At 36.8% G+C, this 18,356-nt stretch overlaps 1 pseudogene; it reads right to left on the reverse strand.

Annotated features, from left to right (window-relative positions):
* Positions 1-2,517: 2,517 nt before the first annotated feature.
* Positions 2,518-18,356, reverse strand: part of LOC114053364 — a 31,516-nt pseudogene continuing 15,677 nt past the window's right edge.

Below are 18,356 nucleotides of genomic sequence, written 5' to 3' on the forward strand. Positions count from 1 at the left end.
TTCTTTCTTTTCTTTTCTTTCTTTCTTTTTTTCTTTTCTCTTTTTTTGGTGAGGCAATCAGGGTTAAGTGATTTGCCCAAGGTCACACAGCTAGTGTCAAGTGTCTAAGGCCAGATCTCCTGACTCCAAGGCCAGAGCTTTATCCACTGTGCCACCTAGCTGCCCCAGAGTTTGATATATTTCTACAACAAATTGTTTGTGTATGTCTGTGTTAGACTGTCCTTTGACCATTTTAGAAAAGAATGAGGTTAGTTTGATTCCCATTCTCCCCATCCCTTTAATTTATGAGTTAGGGTTCTGTATTAGGGTTGGATTCTGTTCCTGCTGCCCTTTCAGGTAGAGTGGTTGGCTTTGCTTGGTCTTACCTTTGTGACATTTAAAAAGGTTTGAGAGACATAGTTTCTGGGTAATTTAATCGTTTTATTAATAATGACAGTATTTTAATAAAAGAATGGTCACTTGACTGTCTCTCTTAGACAAAAGACCCCTAAGGATGGTGGACTCACAGTTTTTATGTCCTTGAAAGGGTAGGCATTCCTGAGAGAGGCAATCAACTCTGATTGGTTAACTATTAATGAGAAAATGAATATTACAATAAGGGCTGGGCTATATTACAATGAGGGTCCTGGAGTATATGACTTGAGTCACCCAAATCTTGATCAAAAAGACTTACCAATTTCCACAACATCTGTCTGACAAAAGAGAGAATCAACACTTCCCAGACCTGTCTGAGCAAACACAATGAACAGGAACTTATCCATTAGCCCACACTTAGAATTTCTTTTATTATCTTTGATTAGATCTCAGTCATTCTGGCTAGATAAGTATTTTAGAAAGGTTTCTCACACTGGTTGGTTTCTGGATGAGGAAGTAGAAAAGGGGAAATATTTGGTCCTAATACAACAATTAGTTATTGAATACAAGAAAGGAATACTCATTTCTGACATCCCCCATTTGATTCCATTGAGAGATGAAGTCTCCTCAAGGAATCACTAATTGATATTACAAACACTTCATAAAGAGTTCTTAACTATGGGGTTTATAATGAGTGATGATGTGAGGGGAAAAAGAGAAAGAGATCAATTTCAAACTCAAAGGGGGAAGTTCCCTCTGTCAAGTAGACCTTACAGATAAAAGGCACACAAGGAAAAAGTAAACAGTAAAATAAAATTGTTCATTTAAGGTTCAGAAGTCTCATCTCATGCCTGGTTCTCAGGACACCATCTGATGCAGCCCTCTCGTTTGGAAGTGGTCTTCAGAGCAGTTTCCAGTTGACTGGCTTCTTAGATCCAGCTTACTTGTAGAGATCCTCTTTCTCTGTTAAAAAAAATCTCCTACAGAATTGGTCTTAACAAAATTTTAAATTTACTTTGCCAATAACCAGGTTAAACTGTGAAAGTTAGCTCAAACCTTACGTTTCTACTATTAGAATATCCAAATTCTAGGTTAGCCACTTGTCATTTTGATATATCCAAGAAACTCAGACACAAACTGAAAATTAGAACTTAACTTTTATATTTGGCACTTTTCATTTCCCCATTAAGAGGATGAGAATCTTTTTTTCTGAAGTCCTCACAATAGTGATTTTATTAAATTAGGTGCTTTATAAAACATTACAGATGTCATAATTGTTAATATAACAATTTACCAAACTGTAGTAACTGTTGCAGTTTGCTAAGCATGTTTGTAAAGGAAAGGAAATGCCAAAACCCTGTGAAAGTTATTGTTTCAGCCTAGGAGAAGAAAGAAAGTTTTGTTTCTCAGGCATTTTCAATCAGGCAAATAAAACAGGTCAAGAGTTTCACCCCTCTTAAGAGCTGCATCAATAGAAATATTCTGGTAAATATAAACTAGACTGTTTATACATTTGAAATACTACAAGTTGGATTTTGTCAAATGTAATAATGGAGACATTACCTCTGCGGCTTCAAGGTTGGTGGTTTTTGGTCATTTAATTTTTTAAAATGTCAAACTAGTAGCCATTTGAGACACAGTATCCTTACTCTGAAATAAGCAGTCTTCTTTGCAATGTATTTTTAAAATCCTCATGCTCTACTTTAAGGTAAAGCAATTTTAATACTGGGTGCATACCCACATGCCCTTGTTGCAAACTGCTCTTGTTGATAAGATATGAAGTAGTTCAAGGAGGTATGGTTAAGGCTGTATTATTGAATGGTGCTGGTAAATACTGTACTTTTTTTTTTTTGTCACATTGCAACTATTGTTTCCAATTTAGTGACTCTGCTGCCCTGGAACCAGATAGCAACAATGATGACATTATTAGGATTTCTTTTACTGTGATTTAGTAGCAACCAAGTTTCCCAATTTTAACCCCTTGGCAACAAGAACCAAGTTCCCCATTACGTTAGCACCTAAATGTCAAGGGGTTAAGTAACCAGCACAAAGATACTGCACTTTTGATTGTAGCATTTGGCAGAACTGAAAGGAAAGGAAGTTGTGCTACATGTTCAAGGGACTGTGGGCAACAGAAGAAGACAATGGGGAGAAGATGAAATGTCACGTGAAGTCTTCAAAGTCTTGCACATATCCTCCATCACAGCCACCATAATCTGCAAGATCATCTTTCATTGTAGTCTTTAATCCCCCTCCAGCAACTACACCTTTCTTTTTCTTTTTGGCTTTGCTTTGCTTTTCTTGTTTCTGTTTTTCACTGCATAGCATTGTCAATGAATTGGTGATCTTTTTCAAGTCATCAATTTCCAATGAAATACACACATCTCGAACTAATGCTTCTAAGAAACTGGCATAATATAGAGATTTTTCATATTGTGTAATTTTATCTTTTAGTAACTTGCCAAACTCTGTGAAGTCATCTCTTGAAGAGGGGTTCATGGCATCTATACCACAGATTGTGTTATTAACACCAAAGGTTTCTTTTGCTAATTCAACGTCTGCCTCTTCCTATAATTTCTTTAGCCATAGTTTATCTGCTAATTGTTCTTCTGGTGTAAGCTCTTTAGATTCTTCAGGCTCTTCCAACTTTTTCTTAATTTCTCCTTGTCTTTTCTTTTGTTGTCTTTATTTCTCTTTGATTTTCTCTTCTATTTTCTTCTTTTCTGAAACTTTTGTTTCTGGTTTTACCCCTGTCTCCTCTTTTTTTTTCATCATCGTCATCCCAGTTTTCCTTTATGTCATCATCCTCATCCTCACCCTCCCAATTGTCCCCACCAGCCGTGCCCCCCACCTTCCGCACTGGCTCTTTCCGAGAGAAGATGAGATTCTTCTAAGGAATTAACATCAGAACATTTTTTATAAGAAGATGGACTCTTATAAAAAACATAAATTTATTCAAAAGTTGCCAGATTAACTTCAATTGTAACAAAAGGTTCAGGGATGGTATATATAAATACATTGAGCAGTCACTTTCAAAACAGTGCATATTAAGTTATTTATAATAAAACATCTTCACCTCCTACCCATGTTCAAATGAATAAAAGTATATGTTTCTTTAAGGCATTTACAAGCTAGACCACAAGCCATTCTTCTCTTGAGATAACTAATTGTGCTGATACTCTTTTCATTAACATAAAATTGAGATAGTTATGATATTCACTTCACTAAATAACAGAATTATATCCTGGTTTCACAAGTCTTTGCATTATTTGCCTAATTATCCTCATACCATTATGAGAAATTAAAGGACCTTAACTTACATTGGAATATATAACTAGTAATAGGTGTCAAGGCTAAATACTTAAATAGTTGTTTGGAATATAGAAAGGAAAAAAAATTCTAGACCAAATAGCTCATATCTTATACCTGCATCTCACTATAGTAACTGAGATGTAGTTCAGCATTAACCTAAAAGATAAAGATCTAATATTGTGTTCATACTGATCATATGACTGTAGAAATTTGCTATAAAAGAAGAATTAGGGACATTGCTACACAGTAAAGGAATAATGCTTCCCTAACTTCATGTCTATTCCAGGCAAAAGTTAGATAGATAGCCACTGAGCCAGGTTTAATGTCATCCAGATGGGATATTTTCCATTCAAGAGGAAACTTTATGCTAGAGAAATTGAGTCAAGAAAATACTACCTCAACCTATCCCAAGAGTGATTCTCTCAATTTTTCACATGAGAATTCCACCTGCAGTTCATGAATGTGAACCCAATAGAGTTGCTGGCATGATCGATCAGTGACTTAACAGTATTCCTTGATGATCATACCTGAAGTCAGACTCAGAATAATATCATACAGAGTCATTAGGTCTTAAATAGCAAGTTCCAATAATCAGAGCTTCAGGTGGGTTCAGCTTTCAAGGAATATATATCCTAGATAACAAATATTGACTATAATCTCACATTGGTAACAGAAAGAGATTTATCATGGAAAAATCATATCTTGATATAATTAGTACTCATGGCAAGTAGATATTTTTTCATCTCTTTTACACAAATAATTTGTTTTAAGATACTTAATAAGAAACAACAAAAGACATGGAATGGGATGTGTAAATATAATAATCCCAAATTATATACAGAGAGCACTTATATGAAAAGTCTATAATAAACATGTTTAGTTATTAACCACATTCAAATGGACATAAACATAGACTACCACTCTCAGAATCCCTAAACAATGGGAACATCTTTAAGGTGACTCTGAAGTAGCTTGTATGAATTTTCAGGGTATATTTTGCATACAAATTCTTATCACAGATTAAATAACAATCATAAGTAAAATCAGATTTCTTGTTAAGGTAACATAAGATAGTTCATACTACTCTTCACTAACATAACTGATCGTACTGAAATTCTATTCCTTAAAGCATAAACAAAAGAAGTTCCTTTCTTTGACCTCACAATTTAATAGATTCACATCTTTGTTTCACAAGCTTCTCTACCTTTGTCTAATTATACTCATATCATTCTGAAAGAATGAGATACTTTAGGAACTGAATCTTACACATATGACAAGTTCAAGCACTGCTTAGGCCATGGAATGACTGTAAATTCAGATGCGAATAGCAAGATCTTCCAACTTGCAGCTTATTACAGTAATTCAAATGTCTTACTAGTAATCTAACAACCAATAGACTCAGTATAACGATAACAAACTTCCACTGTTTGTCTACCCTGATGAGAGTTAGAAGCCAGGACAAGGTTATAACAACATCAAAACTGGTCCTCAAGGCCTACACAAGTATAAGTAACCTAGTATATGGAACCAGGAGGACAGATTTCTGGTGTGGGAAAATAAATTAAGAAAGTCTAACTTTAGTTTTCCCAAGGTAACCTCCTACCTGATTTCTAAGGACAAATATTCATTAGCCTTAGATCTCAGATCTCACTTCCAATGAGTTGCTGATTGCTGATAATTTTCTTAAGGCACTCATTTAAAGTTGGTTCAAGGACAAAACAAACCTGAGAATGAAATTTGAAATATTCAGGATCCCCAAAAAATTTTCTTTTCAAACAATAGTATCACTAATCACAGTAATTCTGCACACAATTGTTATCAATAACATCAAATTATTGCAATAAATTGGCTGACAAATAAAAGTTATCAGGCCTTCTACAAATGCATTTCTTCTTAAAAGTATTTATCTTCCTTAAAAACAGCTTAAAATTTATCCCAATGTTTAAAAGATAATCACTAGACTTTAAGGAATTATATTAGTTAGAAACCTCTAAACTGACATATCTCTCTCTTATTCAACCTCAAAGCAAAAATAAATCTTTAAAATGGGAATTTATCAAAACTAAGTTCATATAAAATGTCTTTAAGTATCATAAATAAATTCCAATTGTACAATAAAGACAAAATAAATTCCTGATCTCAAATTTTTAAATACCCCCCCCATAGTCAAAAGATGTTTGTAATGGGGAGGAGATTCAGTTTTTCTAAGCCAACAAAAATACCCACTTAAATTAGCCTTATTGCGATAACAAAGTTTACCAGGCCTTTACAAACTTACTCAATATAGTTTTCTTCCTTTTGTCTTCTCCTAGAGTATAAATTCAATCCGGTAAAAATATTATATCACTAGAAATCAAGAAAATAATTACATTCTAGAATCTTGCATAGACAGTGAAGATGTGATAGTTTACTTAAATCCCTAGAAAAACATCACTGGTCAATTGCTGTAAACCTCCAAATTAACACACACACACACACACACACACACACACACACACACACACACACACACACACCCCATACATACTCTCCCCTTAAAGGAAAATAAATCTTTAATCATAGAGAGTGTTATGATTAAGTTGGTTCGAGCTATACATAACCTCAGCAAGTGGACATCATCACAGTAACTCCAAATAACATAGTTAAAAATCTCATAATTTCCATAAATGATAGCCAAATAATTTTAGGTGAAACTTCCTCTTAAATATAGGCAGAACTTGGAAGTTAATAAGTTCTTAAGTTACAGTGCTTCAGAATATTACAGGGGCAGCTAGGTGGCACAGCGGATAGAGCACCGGCCCTGAAGTCAGTAGTACCTGAGTTCAAATCCAGCCTCAGAACAAACACTTGACACTTACTAGCTGTGTGACCCCAGGCAAGTCACTTAACCCCAATTGCCTAAAAATCAAAAACAAAACAAAACAAAAAAAATATTACAGCAAGTGGTCAGCAAGCAGGGCTGATAAGATAATAACAGTTTTCTAACCCACTTTTTAAAACTTATTTTTTAATAGTACAATTCTTAATCTAACAACATCCAGATTATAAGGGAAGTTGCTTTTCTAACAACATCTGATACAATTGTTTACTAAATTTCACAATATAAGAAAATTGAAAGACATAAAAATACCATAAATAATGTTATGTATTCGAAACTTGAAACAAACTCATTACTAATCAGGTGACCTCAATTCAATTGAATGAGTTTTCAAATAACCTTACATTGAAAATCATTCATCTCATCACCATTGGCAGTGCATACTGACTGCATCAAAAACTCCATATAAAGTTAGCAAATATGAAGCAATACATCTTAAATTTAATAATTCATTGTAAATTTGTGGGGTTTTTTCCTGCACTGAAATTTTGATGAGATGATGTAGTATCATACTGTAAATAAGTCATTACATGCACATATTCATGCTGATGCATGCGATGTATGGGGATGGGTGGCTTGAAGGGAAGATGAGTTATACTGGGCTTACAGCACAATAGGGTAGTCCCCTGCCACACTACAGGACTTGCCATTAGGCTGTCCTTTACAAAACTGGAAAAAAACTCAGTCTTCACAAACTTAAAAAAAGATGCCTTAACTTATGCCTGACTTCAACATAATCTAGAAGACTAAGAAAAGTAGCTTGTTTCTGCTTCCTTTAACTATAACACTATTTTGGGAGAAGGAGAATTCCTCTTCCTCAGAGTAATAATAGTCTATTTGTGATGGAGAGTTCTTTTTTTTTTCTTCCTTTTTTTTTTTAGTATTTTATTTTTCCCCAGTTACACATAAAAACAACTTTTAACATTCATTTTTAAAACTCTGGGTTCCAAATTTTCTCCCTTCCTCCATCACCACACCCCCTCATTGAGAAGGCTAGCAATTCGATACAGGTTATACATGGATAGTCATGCAAAACATTTCTATAATAGTCATGTGAAAGAAAACATAGACAAAGAAAAATAAAGAAAATAAAAAAGAAGTATGCTTCAATTTGTATTCAGACACCATCAGTTCTTTCTCTGGAGATGGAAAGCATTTTTCATCATAGGTCTTTCAGAGCTATCTTGGATCATTGTGCTGCTAAGAATAGCTAATTCATTCACAACTGATCATCTTACAATATTGCTGTTACTTTATACACAGTACATTTCACTTTGCCTCAGCCCATGCAAGTCTTTCCAGTTTTTTCTGAGAGCCTCCTGCTCATCATTTCTTATAGTACAATAGTATTCCATCACAATCACATACCACAATTTGTTCAGCCATTCTCCAATTGACGGGCATGCCCTCAATTTCTAATTCTTTGCCCCCATAAAAGGGCTGCTATAAAAATTTTTCTACATGTAGGTCCTTTACCTTTTTTTTTCTTTTTTTGGGATCCAGACCTAGTAGTGGTATTGCTTGGTCAAAGGGTACGCATGGTTTTATAGTCCTTTGGGTATAGCTCCAAAATGCTCCACAGAATGGTTGAATCAGTTCACAACTTCACTAATAGTGCATTAATGTCTCATTTTTCCCACATCCCCTCCAACATTTGTTACTTACCTTTTCTGTCATACTAGCCAATCTAATAGGTATGAGGTAACACCTCAGAATTGTTTTAATTTGCATTTCTCTAACAAATAGTCAGCGTATTTTTTTTTCATATGGCTATAGATAACTTTGATTACTTCATCTGAAAACTTATCTTTTTTATCATTTATCAATTGGGAAATAGCTCTTATTTTTATAAATTTGACTCAGTTCTCCATATGTTTGAAAAATGAAGCCTTTATTAGAGAAATGTGATTCAAATTTTTTTACTATTGACAACTGTATTTCCCTCCATCCTATCCCAACATTCCATTTTCTCTCTCCTTTCACCCTATTCCTCCTCAAAAATGTTTTGATTCTGACTCGTGATGGGGATTTCTAACAAGCCTCACTGAGCTTTGAGACATCCCCCTTGCCCCCTGTCATTGTTTGTGCACTCTGTTTATATTTGTCATGTTAATTTGCTCTGTGTCTGTGTCTCTCTGTGTTATAAACATCTACATCTGTTACCCTGTTAGTTTTAAAATGCAGCCAGCCAGAAAAACCTCTAAAGGCTATAGCTAGAGAAAACACTGGAAAGGTTAATGAGCTTTCTTGTCATAGCTGAAAAGCAGATGAGAGAGAGAAAAGGAGAGAGAGAGACAGACAGACAGAGAGACAGAGACAGAGAGAGAGACACACACACACAGAATATTTTTAGATTATTTAGGTTATGATTGGTAAAGGCAAATAGAGGAGGGTAAGAGAAGGATCTGAATAGGAAAGAAATAAGACATGTGCAGTTGTAAAGGGGCTTTAATCAAAATCCACTAGAGGGATGAGTAGAAAGAAGGAAAGGTAAGAAAGTTTAAGCATGTAGGAATGAGAGGAGCACGGGTAGAAAGAAAGACATAATCTGTTTACATTAACAGCGTGAACAGGAGGTTTCAGAGTAGACAGTTGGAAACTTTTGGAAAGAAAATGTTGTTGGTGAAAAGTTTTCTTTCACCTCAGACCAGACACTTGACACTAGCTGTGTGACCCTGGGCAAGTCACTTAACCCCAATTGCCTCACCAAAAAAAAAAAGTTTTCTTTCTCTCCCTCTATGTTCCTGAACTGTGGTCAGGTTCTAGGGTATAGGACAAACAAGAAAAAAGGAAGAGAGGAACCTCTTCCCCTCAGATCTAAGAGAGGAAGGTTGCTTCACTGATTATAGAGAGCTATCGGTTCCTTCCAGGCTTGTGGAATTCAGATTTGAACTATATTAAAACATGCTGTTAAGTGTGACAATTGGGGTAGATTAAATGTTAATATCAGACTGCCACTTTTACAATCTTTGGCAGTGGATTGACTGGAAATAGTGGACTCCATAATATAAAATGTTTGGAATAAATAACATTTGTGTAAACTATAATACTACAGTCAGTATTAAAACCATAACCCAGATTCTATGTAATGCCATTTGGAACATAAATCCAAGTAATTGAATTCATTTTGGTCTCATTTTAAGTGAAATACATCTCTCCTAACTTGATATTTAAGATGTCAGAATTTATTATAATATTGGGCACTAAGACAAATTGGGAAAATATACATCTGAAATTTGTTAACTGGATGATATTAAAGAAGTTACCTCACATCTATTTACCCCAGTTTATTTCACATGAATGTAAAGTGCCTAATATAATGCCTGGCAGAAGGCAGATACTACAAATGTTAACTATTATTATTAGCTCATTAATTAGATGTGCCAGTATACAATGACAAAGGTGATGAGATGCCTGATTTTCTGTGTAAGGTAATTTGAAAATGCATTCAACAGAACTGGAGTCACCTGATTGGTAATGGGTTTGTTCCAAGTTTCAAATACATAATACTGTTTCAAATTGATAAACTCTTGTATCAGTTACGTCAAGCAACTTTTCATAACTTGAATGTTATTACAGTATGAACTGAAAGAAATTAAAAGACAATGGATGTTATTTTATCAGCCCTGCTAACCCTGTCTTATAATGTTTTGTAACTGCTATTTAGAAAACTGGGTATTTCCACTTTTGCCTGTAGTTGAGAGGAAGTTATAGCTAAAACAATTTGACTATCACTTATGAAAATTATAAGATGGTTAACTAAGTTATTTGGGGTTATTGTTTTAATGTTAAAACCCCAAGTTGGTAATTGATTACTGTGTATGGAAAGGAAGGGATCAGATGAAAGCCTTATCTGGATTGGTTCTGCCCATTCAGAGCAGTCCTCAGGGCTAGTCTATTCCACCTTGGGGGAGGGGTGGTGGTGTCAAAGAGTACAGCCCACAGCAGCTGTAAGGATAGATGGGGTGGATACACCTGACTCCCCTGGCTTTTTAATAAGAGGGAATAAAGAAGTCCAAGGTTGCCTCCAATGCAGGGCTATAGGGGACAACCAGAGGACCCATGTACCAGATACCATATACTGGGTGTTAAAAATAAACAAACCATGCCCGCTGTGGTAGATACCAGTGCAGAAAGCATGATTCTATAGGAAAACCCCAAATGATCCTGACTAGTTGGTAACCATTGAAGGATATGGAGATAATTCAGTCAAGGCAAAAAAAAAAAAAAGACTGAAACTTGGCAACCTGTCACCCAGAAAGTATGTGGTTTACATCAGTCTGGAGGAAGGATATCATGGGGTGTATTGGAAGGCAAGATCAGCCCTTTCTCTGGGGTCCCTGTCAATTCCCCTTATTTTTTAAACTTGCTAGGTTCCTGGAAATCATCTGTGTGGATAAGGTCATCAGCCCTGAGAAAAGAGCTTGTTTGGGTTATGGACTTCCTAAACAATGAACTTGGCTTGCTGAGAATTTGCAAATTTTTGTATAGTACCGAAATGATTTCTACCAATTGGTCTTTACACAGGATAAATTTAAACTTAAGAGGAAAAAAACAAGTGAAAGATATTAAGTGAAATCTCTTATGTATATGAATCCTGGTAAATTTTTATTACTTACTGCAATTCCATGAGATTAAAAATAATTGTATCTAGCCCTAAGCTGTGATTAGTGAAACTCACCTCTTGGGACTGTAATTGATTTTATTTTGAGGTTTGAATTTTAAATTCAGGTATAGTTGTCTGATGAATCTGTAATCTACCATTCGAGAGAAGTGCCACAAACTGCTCAAAGGGAATGTGATCCTGGACTGTTACAGGTGGAGGTGGACATCTGGGAAAAAGTTGAGAGGACAACGTTAGTAAACAGCCTAAGGTGTGATCTTCTTGGCTCAGTTTCCCCATTGTGTTCCTTTGAAAAGGAATGTTTACCTCCTGGCTATGATGTGGAATTGTTTTGATAAACTGTGACTCTTACCTAAGATCATACAGAGCTGAGGGTGTTTTATCCTGTCATATTTCATATAATATAAAAGTGAGCTGAAAAGCAAGGGTCCAGGAGAACCAGGAAGAAACTGAGCAGGGTCAAGGTAGAGAGGTGGTCTGGGTGTCATAGGCTAGTCCAGGTTTGAAGTGGAGAATCAGATGAAATAAATAATTCAATAAACAAACAAGTTGAGAGCGAGAGAAAGAGAATAAAATACAGTGATGAATTAAATAAGCAAAAGAATTTAAATAAATTCAAGAAACTTTGGGTAGGTTGTGTGCATGAAGAGGAACAACAAACTATTGTCATAAATCTTTGAACCATAGCATTCTCCTAAATGAGATCCATAATCAATTTGGGAATTTGGCTTTACTATCCACAGGGCATCCCCCTTTGCAAAAAAAAAGGGGGGGGGAATTCCTGTTCTGGAGTTAGAGGACTTGGGATAAGATTCCCTCTCTGACCTTACCTCTGGGATAATGGGCAAGTTGGTTAACATTCTGGCCCTCACTTTCTTAATCTTTAAAGTGAGGGGATTAAAATGGATCATCTCCAAAATCTCTTTCAAGTAAAAATGGATGATTCTGGTGTATGATTTTAGAGGGAGAGCCCAAAGAGCTGATCTAACAGTACATATATGCTGGACAGACATTCAGAAGGACAAAACTCTGGGCCTAGAAATAAAACAGATGAGGAGGGAGGAGTGGATTGTGTTGGTGAAATTGTGTAGTGTTTTTAATGAGCCCAAAATTTCCTTGGCACAAAGATGAATTTTTCTATTAGATTTTTTACCTCCTTCCCCATTTGTCCAATTGTATTTTTTAGGGACTTGTTTTCTTCTGTGTACTTTTTTTCCAGTTGGCCAACTGTATTTTTTAAGGACTTGTTTTCTACAGTTAATTTTTGTCCTTCTTTTTCCAGGCTATTGACTCTCTCTTGCATACCTCTCATTTTTTCTTCTATCTCTCTCATTTGACTTTTACAATTCTTCTTGAGCTCTTCTAAGACTTTTTGGGCTTCAGACCAGTTCACATTCCCTTTTGAGGTTCCAGATGTGGGTTTGTTGACAATGTTGTCCTCTTCAGAATTTCTGCCTTGATCTTCACTGTTCTCATAATATGAATCTATGGTATGTTTCTTTTTGGTCATGGTGTTTGCTTATTTCCTGGCCTTTAAAGAGATTGAGCTCTCCTGCTGGGGAGCAGGGGGCACTGACCCAAGCTTCTTGTGTTGGGAGCCTAGGGCCTGGTCGATGGCTTTGTGGGCTGGGGCCTCCAATGTTGGCAGTTGGAGGCTGTAGGGTTCTGGCAGCTTACCTGGTGTTGGGCTGGAAACAGCAAGGCTGGAACTCTAGGGCAACTCTAGGTTGCCTTCTTTTCCTTTCCTTTTGGTTTCTTCAGCTCCTTTCAGATGGATGTTGCAGGGTATTCATCTGCCTGGGGCCCTTTGTAGTGCTGCTTCCCTTATTTTTGCTGAGGCACTGGGAGACTTGATTGCTGTAGAATGCTGAGACATCTGGCGGTTTTCCATGCTGGTTTCCAGTGGTTCCCCAGCCCTCACTGAGACACTGGGGGGGCGGGGTAGGGTGACATGGTGGAGATCCAGGTGTTGGTGTTTGCCTGCTCTACCACCTGGGTTTCAGGATCTCCTCCTGGTATGCTGAGGTGGGGCTTTCTGCTAGTTTGCTGGGATGCCTCCTGTTCTGTACTGCTTCCCTTCCCCCAGAGTAAGATAGGCCTTTCCTGTTAATCCCTCAAGCTACCTGGGCTATGGGACTGCTGCACCCAGTCTTTCTTCTGGTTCAGCTGTTCCAGGGTTTTTCCTTGGGTGATATTTTCTGGGTTTTCTGAGGTTAATAAGGGAGGGTAAGAGCGACTTACTTCTTACTCCTCCATCTTGGCTCCCCCAAAGACGAATTTTTATCTCATTTGATTCTCACAATAACCCTGTGAGGTGGGTGCTATTATTATCTCCATTTTTTTGAAGTTGGGGAAAATGAAGCAGACAGAGGTTAAGTGACTTGCCCAGGGTTATGTAGTTAGGAATGGTTGAGGTATGATAATTTTTCATTTTTGATTTCTTTTTATTAATTTGTATTGTTCAGGGCTCAGGGCCATTGCTCCTACAACTTTTGGTTAATTGAAAGTCTTTTTTTTTTTTAATAGTCAATTGGGGTTAAGTGACTTGCCCAGGGTCACACAGCTAGTAAATGTCAAGTGTTTGGTCTGAGGCCACATTTGAACTCAGGTCCTCCTGACTTCAGGGCCGGTGCTCTATCCGCTGTGCCACCTAGCTGCCCCAAAAGCCTGTCTTCTGTTAATATTAATCTCACCTGACCAAAACCCGACTCACATGGTACAATGGTTTTAAGGGAAGACTATTTAACTTTCCTCAGATAAGAAGCCAAAAGAGAGTCAAGGCTTCTCAGGTAACTTGATGTCAACTTTGTAGGCATAGAAATCTTCCCCTTCATGAGTTTATTTGTGAACCCTCTGAATGTAGTTTAATCTATAACTGAACTTAGTTTACTTATAGAGTCTGCTTAAGTAGGTTTGTTTCCTTAGGAGATGTATGAGATTATGACTCCGCTTAACTAAATTTGTTCAACTTTTATAATATTGAAGGAAGGATAGGATTATGAATCTGCCTTAAACAAACAAACAAAAAAACAACTTGTATAGCCTAAAAGAATGTACAAGATTGCAACGTGTAAAAGAATTAATTTTCTGTCTTTCTGACATGATTTTCTCTATAAAAGCTTGACAAAAAATGCTAATCTCTGTTCAGGGGTTGTATTTCTTCCCCTCTGAACCTATGCTTAAGCATAATAAAACCTAGGCTTTTACCTCTGTAATTTCTGTGTTGTAGCAGATGTATTTTGGCAGTAGTTACCCACCACATGAAGTCAAAAAGGTGACATTTCTACCCTAACAGAAGCCAGATTGGAACTCAGTTCATCCTGACTCCAAATCCAGGACTCCATCTACTCTGTCATACTCTATCATTTAGCTCCTAGATAACACTTTGGATCCTATTTTCCCTCCTCCTTCTGAACTATGGCAGCACTTTCAGGTTCTTAATCCTGTAAGAAATAAGGTTCTAATACATGGAACTTTTCCCTATAGGAGCCACAAGGCATGCATTTTAGGAAGAGTGAGCGGGAGTATCTGGGACCATAGAGAAAAAACAAAAAAACAAAAAACTCAAGAGGTTCAATCATCATGTTGTAACTGTGCCTAGGAGGCTCCATGAACTTCTGCAATGTATCCAGGCTTCATGTTTCTACCTTGCCATGAGCGAATGACTGAGTTATTTCCCTTTCTCATGTTTGTGCAGAAGGCTTAAGAAGGCCAAGAACTTCCAGCTTTTCTCTCTTATCAGTAATGAGTGGCAGGAGAGTAAGCAGAAAGATCAGATTTCACTTTGAGGGGTAGTAGAAAACTTGGACCTTGAGACATGATGTTGTATATGGCAGTTTTAGACCATCTAAATTTTAAACTTAACCTTACCATGTATTTCCTAATCAACTTAAATGGCTTTGTTTCTATTACAATATGAAGTTTAAGCAGTTTATTAAGGGAGGAGGAAGACTGACAGTAGGCCTAGGCAAATTGAACTAAGGAGAATATATTGCATCTGGGTCCCAAATAGAATTCTAAGGGGGAAGGGATTAGGATAAGCATTTATATGGTGCTTACTATGTGCCAGACATTGTCATAAGTGTTAACTTTTTTTAATTGCCTTTTTTAAAAAAAAATTAATTTATTTTTAGTTTTCAACATTCACTTCCATAAACTTTTAAGTCTTAAATTTTCTCCACCTCCCTCCCCTCACCTCTCCCCAAGATGGTGTGCAATCTGATATAGGCTCTACATATACATTCTTATTAAACATATTTTCACATTAGTCATGTTGTAAAGAAGAATTAGAATCAATGGGAGGAACCACAAGAAAGAAGAAACAAAGACGAGTGGTTCTTTTTAAACAAATATTATTTCATTTGATTATCACAACAATTCTGCGAAGAAAGGTGCTAGTTTTATCTCTACTTTACAGTTGAAGAAACTGAGGCAGAGGTTCAATGTCTTGTCCCGGGTCACACTAATTAGTAAAGAATAACAAAACTATAATGCACAGAGTGGATGTGGCCTTAAGTCCCTGAAAACTCCAGCTTTATTCCTATCTAACAAGGTTGCTATGCTAGGCAACTAGGTGGCTTAGTGCATAGAGCATTGTATTAGAAGTCAAGAAGACATGAATTCAAATCCAGTCTCTTACTAGCTGTGGGACATTGGACAAATCAGTTAACTTCTGTTTGCTTTAGTATGCTCATCTATATAATGATAGCATCTACCTCCTAGGGTTGTTGTGAAGAGAAAAAGAGATGATAATTGTGAAGTGCTTAGCACAGTGCCTGGCACATGGGTAATGATATATAAATGTTAGCTGTTGTTATTATTAGCTATTATTATTTTAAAAAATAAAGATAACAATATCACCTACCTCCCAGGGTTATTATGAGAATCAAATGCAACAATATCTGTAAAGCATTTTGTAAACTTTAAAGTACTATATAAATGCTACAGATAATGTATGGTGGCAGTGTCACAGGAAGGAAGGCAAATATGTCAGGACATATGGTCCCTTGTGCAAATAGAAGGCAGAGATAAATAGAGCATAATCATAATGGTTGGAGTTTGTGACAGGTATACCAAAAGCTAACTCAAAGTAGAACATAAAGATACAAGTGGAATATATATGTATAATAGAAATATAAATACAGATTAAAGTATGTGAAATGTATTTATGAATATAAGTACATAAATCATTGAAAGTAGATAAGAAAAGTAGGAGGAGTGATGAAATCAGGTGAGGAAGAAGTCATTGAGGGCTTCATGGAGGAAGTAGCATGTAAATTGTGTATGAGGAAGTAAGTGGGATGGCTGCAGATGAAAACAAAGGGGGGATATCTTAGGCTAAAGCACAGATGTGCAGGATGAACATGTGGTATGAAGGAAAACATATTTATTAAGCATTTAGTATATGCCAAGCATTTAGGAATAGAAATAGAATAAAAAAGAAAATTTCTGTTCTCCAGGAGCTCTCATTCTAATTGGAAGAGACAATACATATAAGTAGTTTCAGCTTCAGGGTGGCTAAAAGGCCTGGAGGATCGTCAGTCTACAACATCAAGGTGGATGGCAAGGCCCAGTAAACTCTGGGGTATATTGGGGTGTCTGCCCTGCAGTGTGGAGATCTTGGAGGGTACTGGACTGCCACCATTTGGCATGAGCAGAGGACATAAGGTTTAGAGTAGATTGGGGATTTGGGGGTTCCCTCTGACAGGTAGGAATGTGGTGGCATCGATGTTTGATCAGGAGGAAGAAAAAGTAAAAGAGAATTGACAGGGAACTTGTGGAAAGGGAGGGTAGCTCTGGTTGGAGTACTCCAGAGGTTTCACATTGGCTCTGGGAAAGCCTAAGATAGGGTAAAGGGAAGGCAATTGTGCTAGTTCCTTGTGCGGTTCTTTCGGTAGCCACTAAGGGCTTTGACATGTGGAACAGGGCATGGTGAAGGCCAGCCTTTCTTGGCACAAATACCAGAAGTATCTCCAATATCATTAATTAAATCCAATACAGGGCTGTAATCATTGAGCACCTACTGTATACAAGGCACTCTTCAGAAAACACAAGATGTAACTGGCCCTGCCTCTGCATTCAGAGATAGGGTATAGGGTGGTGATGCGAAAAGAGGGGCAATGACTCAGGGTTGTACAACAGAATATGACAAGTATTGTGAGAAAAGGACAAAGTGCTATGGGAACTTAAGGAGAGAGAGAAAGATTATATTTAATCAGAGAAAGGGGAGGGTGGGTGGAGGATCTAGGAAACTTCAAGAAAAAGGTAGCATTAAATTTGGGCCTTAGGAGATGGGTAGGACTTTGTGTGTTTGAAATTTCAGGCTAGGGAATAGCTTGAGCAAAGTCTTTTAATTTTTATTTTTAGAGAGCTATGATTAGTTCTGGGGCAGCTAGGTGGTACAATAGATAAAGCACTGGACCTGGATTCAGGAAGATCTGAGTTCAAATCTAGTCTCAGACACTTGCTAGTTGTATGACCCTTGGCAAGTCATCTAATCCCTATTTGCCTCATTTCCTTATCTGTAAAATGGGGACACACTGGAGAAGGAAATGGCAAACCACCTCAGTATTTTTGCCAAGAAAATCCCATGGACAAGTCCATGGGGTCATGAAGAGTTAACACAATTAAACGACTGAACAACAAAGAGATTAGTTCAGTGTGGCAAGAGAATGAAGAATAAAATACCTCTCAGATGGAATTATAAAGCTAGAAAGATGTTGGGGGTGGGTGGGTGGGTGGGAAAACTGTCTTGGGCCTTAAAAGCAACATTAAAGAATTTGTATACTTAAGTTGTAGTTAATGAGAAGCAACTGAAAGTTTCTTTGAAGAAACAGCCTTTGTGGCCTATAAAACCATGCATCCCTTTTGACTTAGCAATACCACTACTTAGGTCTGTATCCCAAAAGAGATTTTTAAAAAACCAGAAAGGAAAAGACCAATATGTACAAGAATATTTATAGTAGCTCTTATTGTGGTGGCCAAGAATTGGAAATTGAGGGGATGCCCATCAATTGGGGAATGGCTGAACAAGTTGCAGTATATGATTTTGATGTAATACTCTTGTACTATAAGAAATGAACTAGATGTTCTCAGAAAAACCTAGACTTAGGAGAGCTGATGCAAAGTGAAATGAGTAGAACCAGGAGAACATTGCACGTAGGAACAGTACTGTAAAATGATCAACTG

This window comes from Vombatus ursinus, unplaced genomic scaffold (genome assembly GCF_900497805.2).
Source record: "Vombatus ursinus unplaced genomic scaffold, bare-nosed wombat genome assembly UNPS02014811.1, whole genome shotgun sequence".
Classification (NCBI taxonomy): domain Eukaryota; kingdom Metazoa; phylum Chordata; class Mammalia; order Diprotodontia; family Vombatidae; genus Vombatus; species Vombatus ursinus.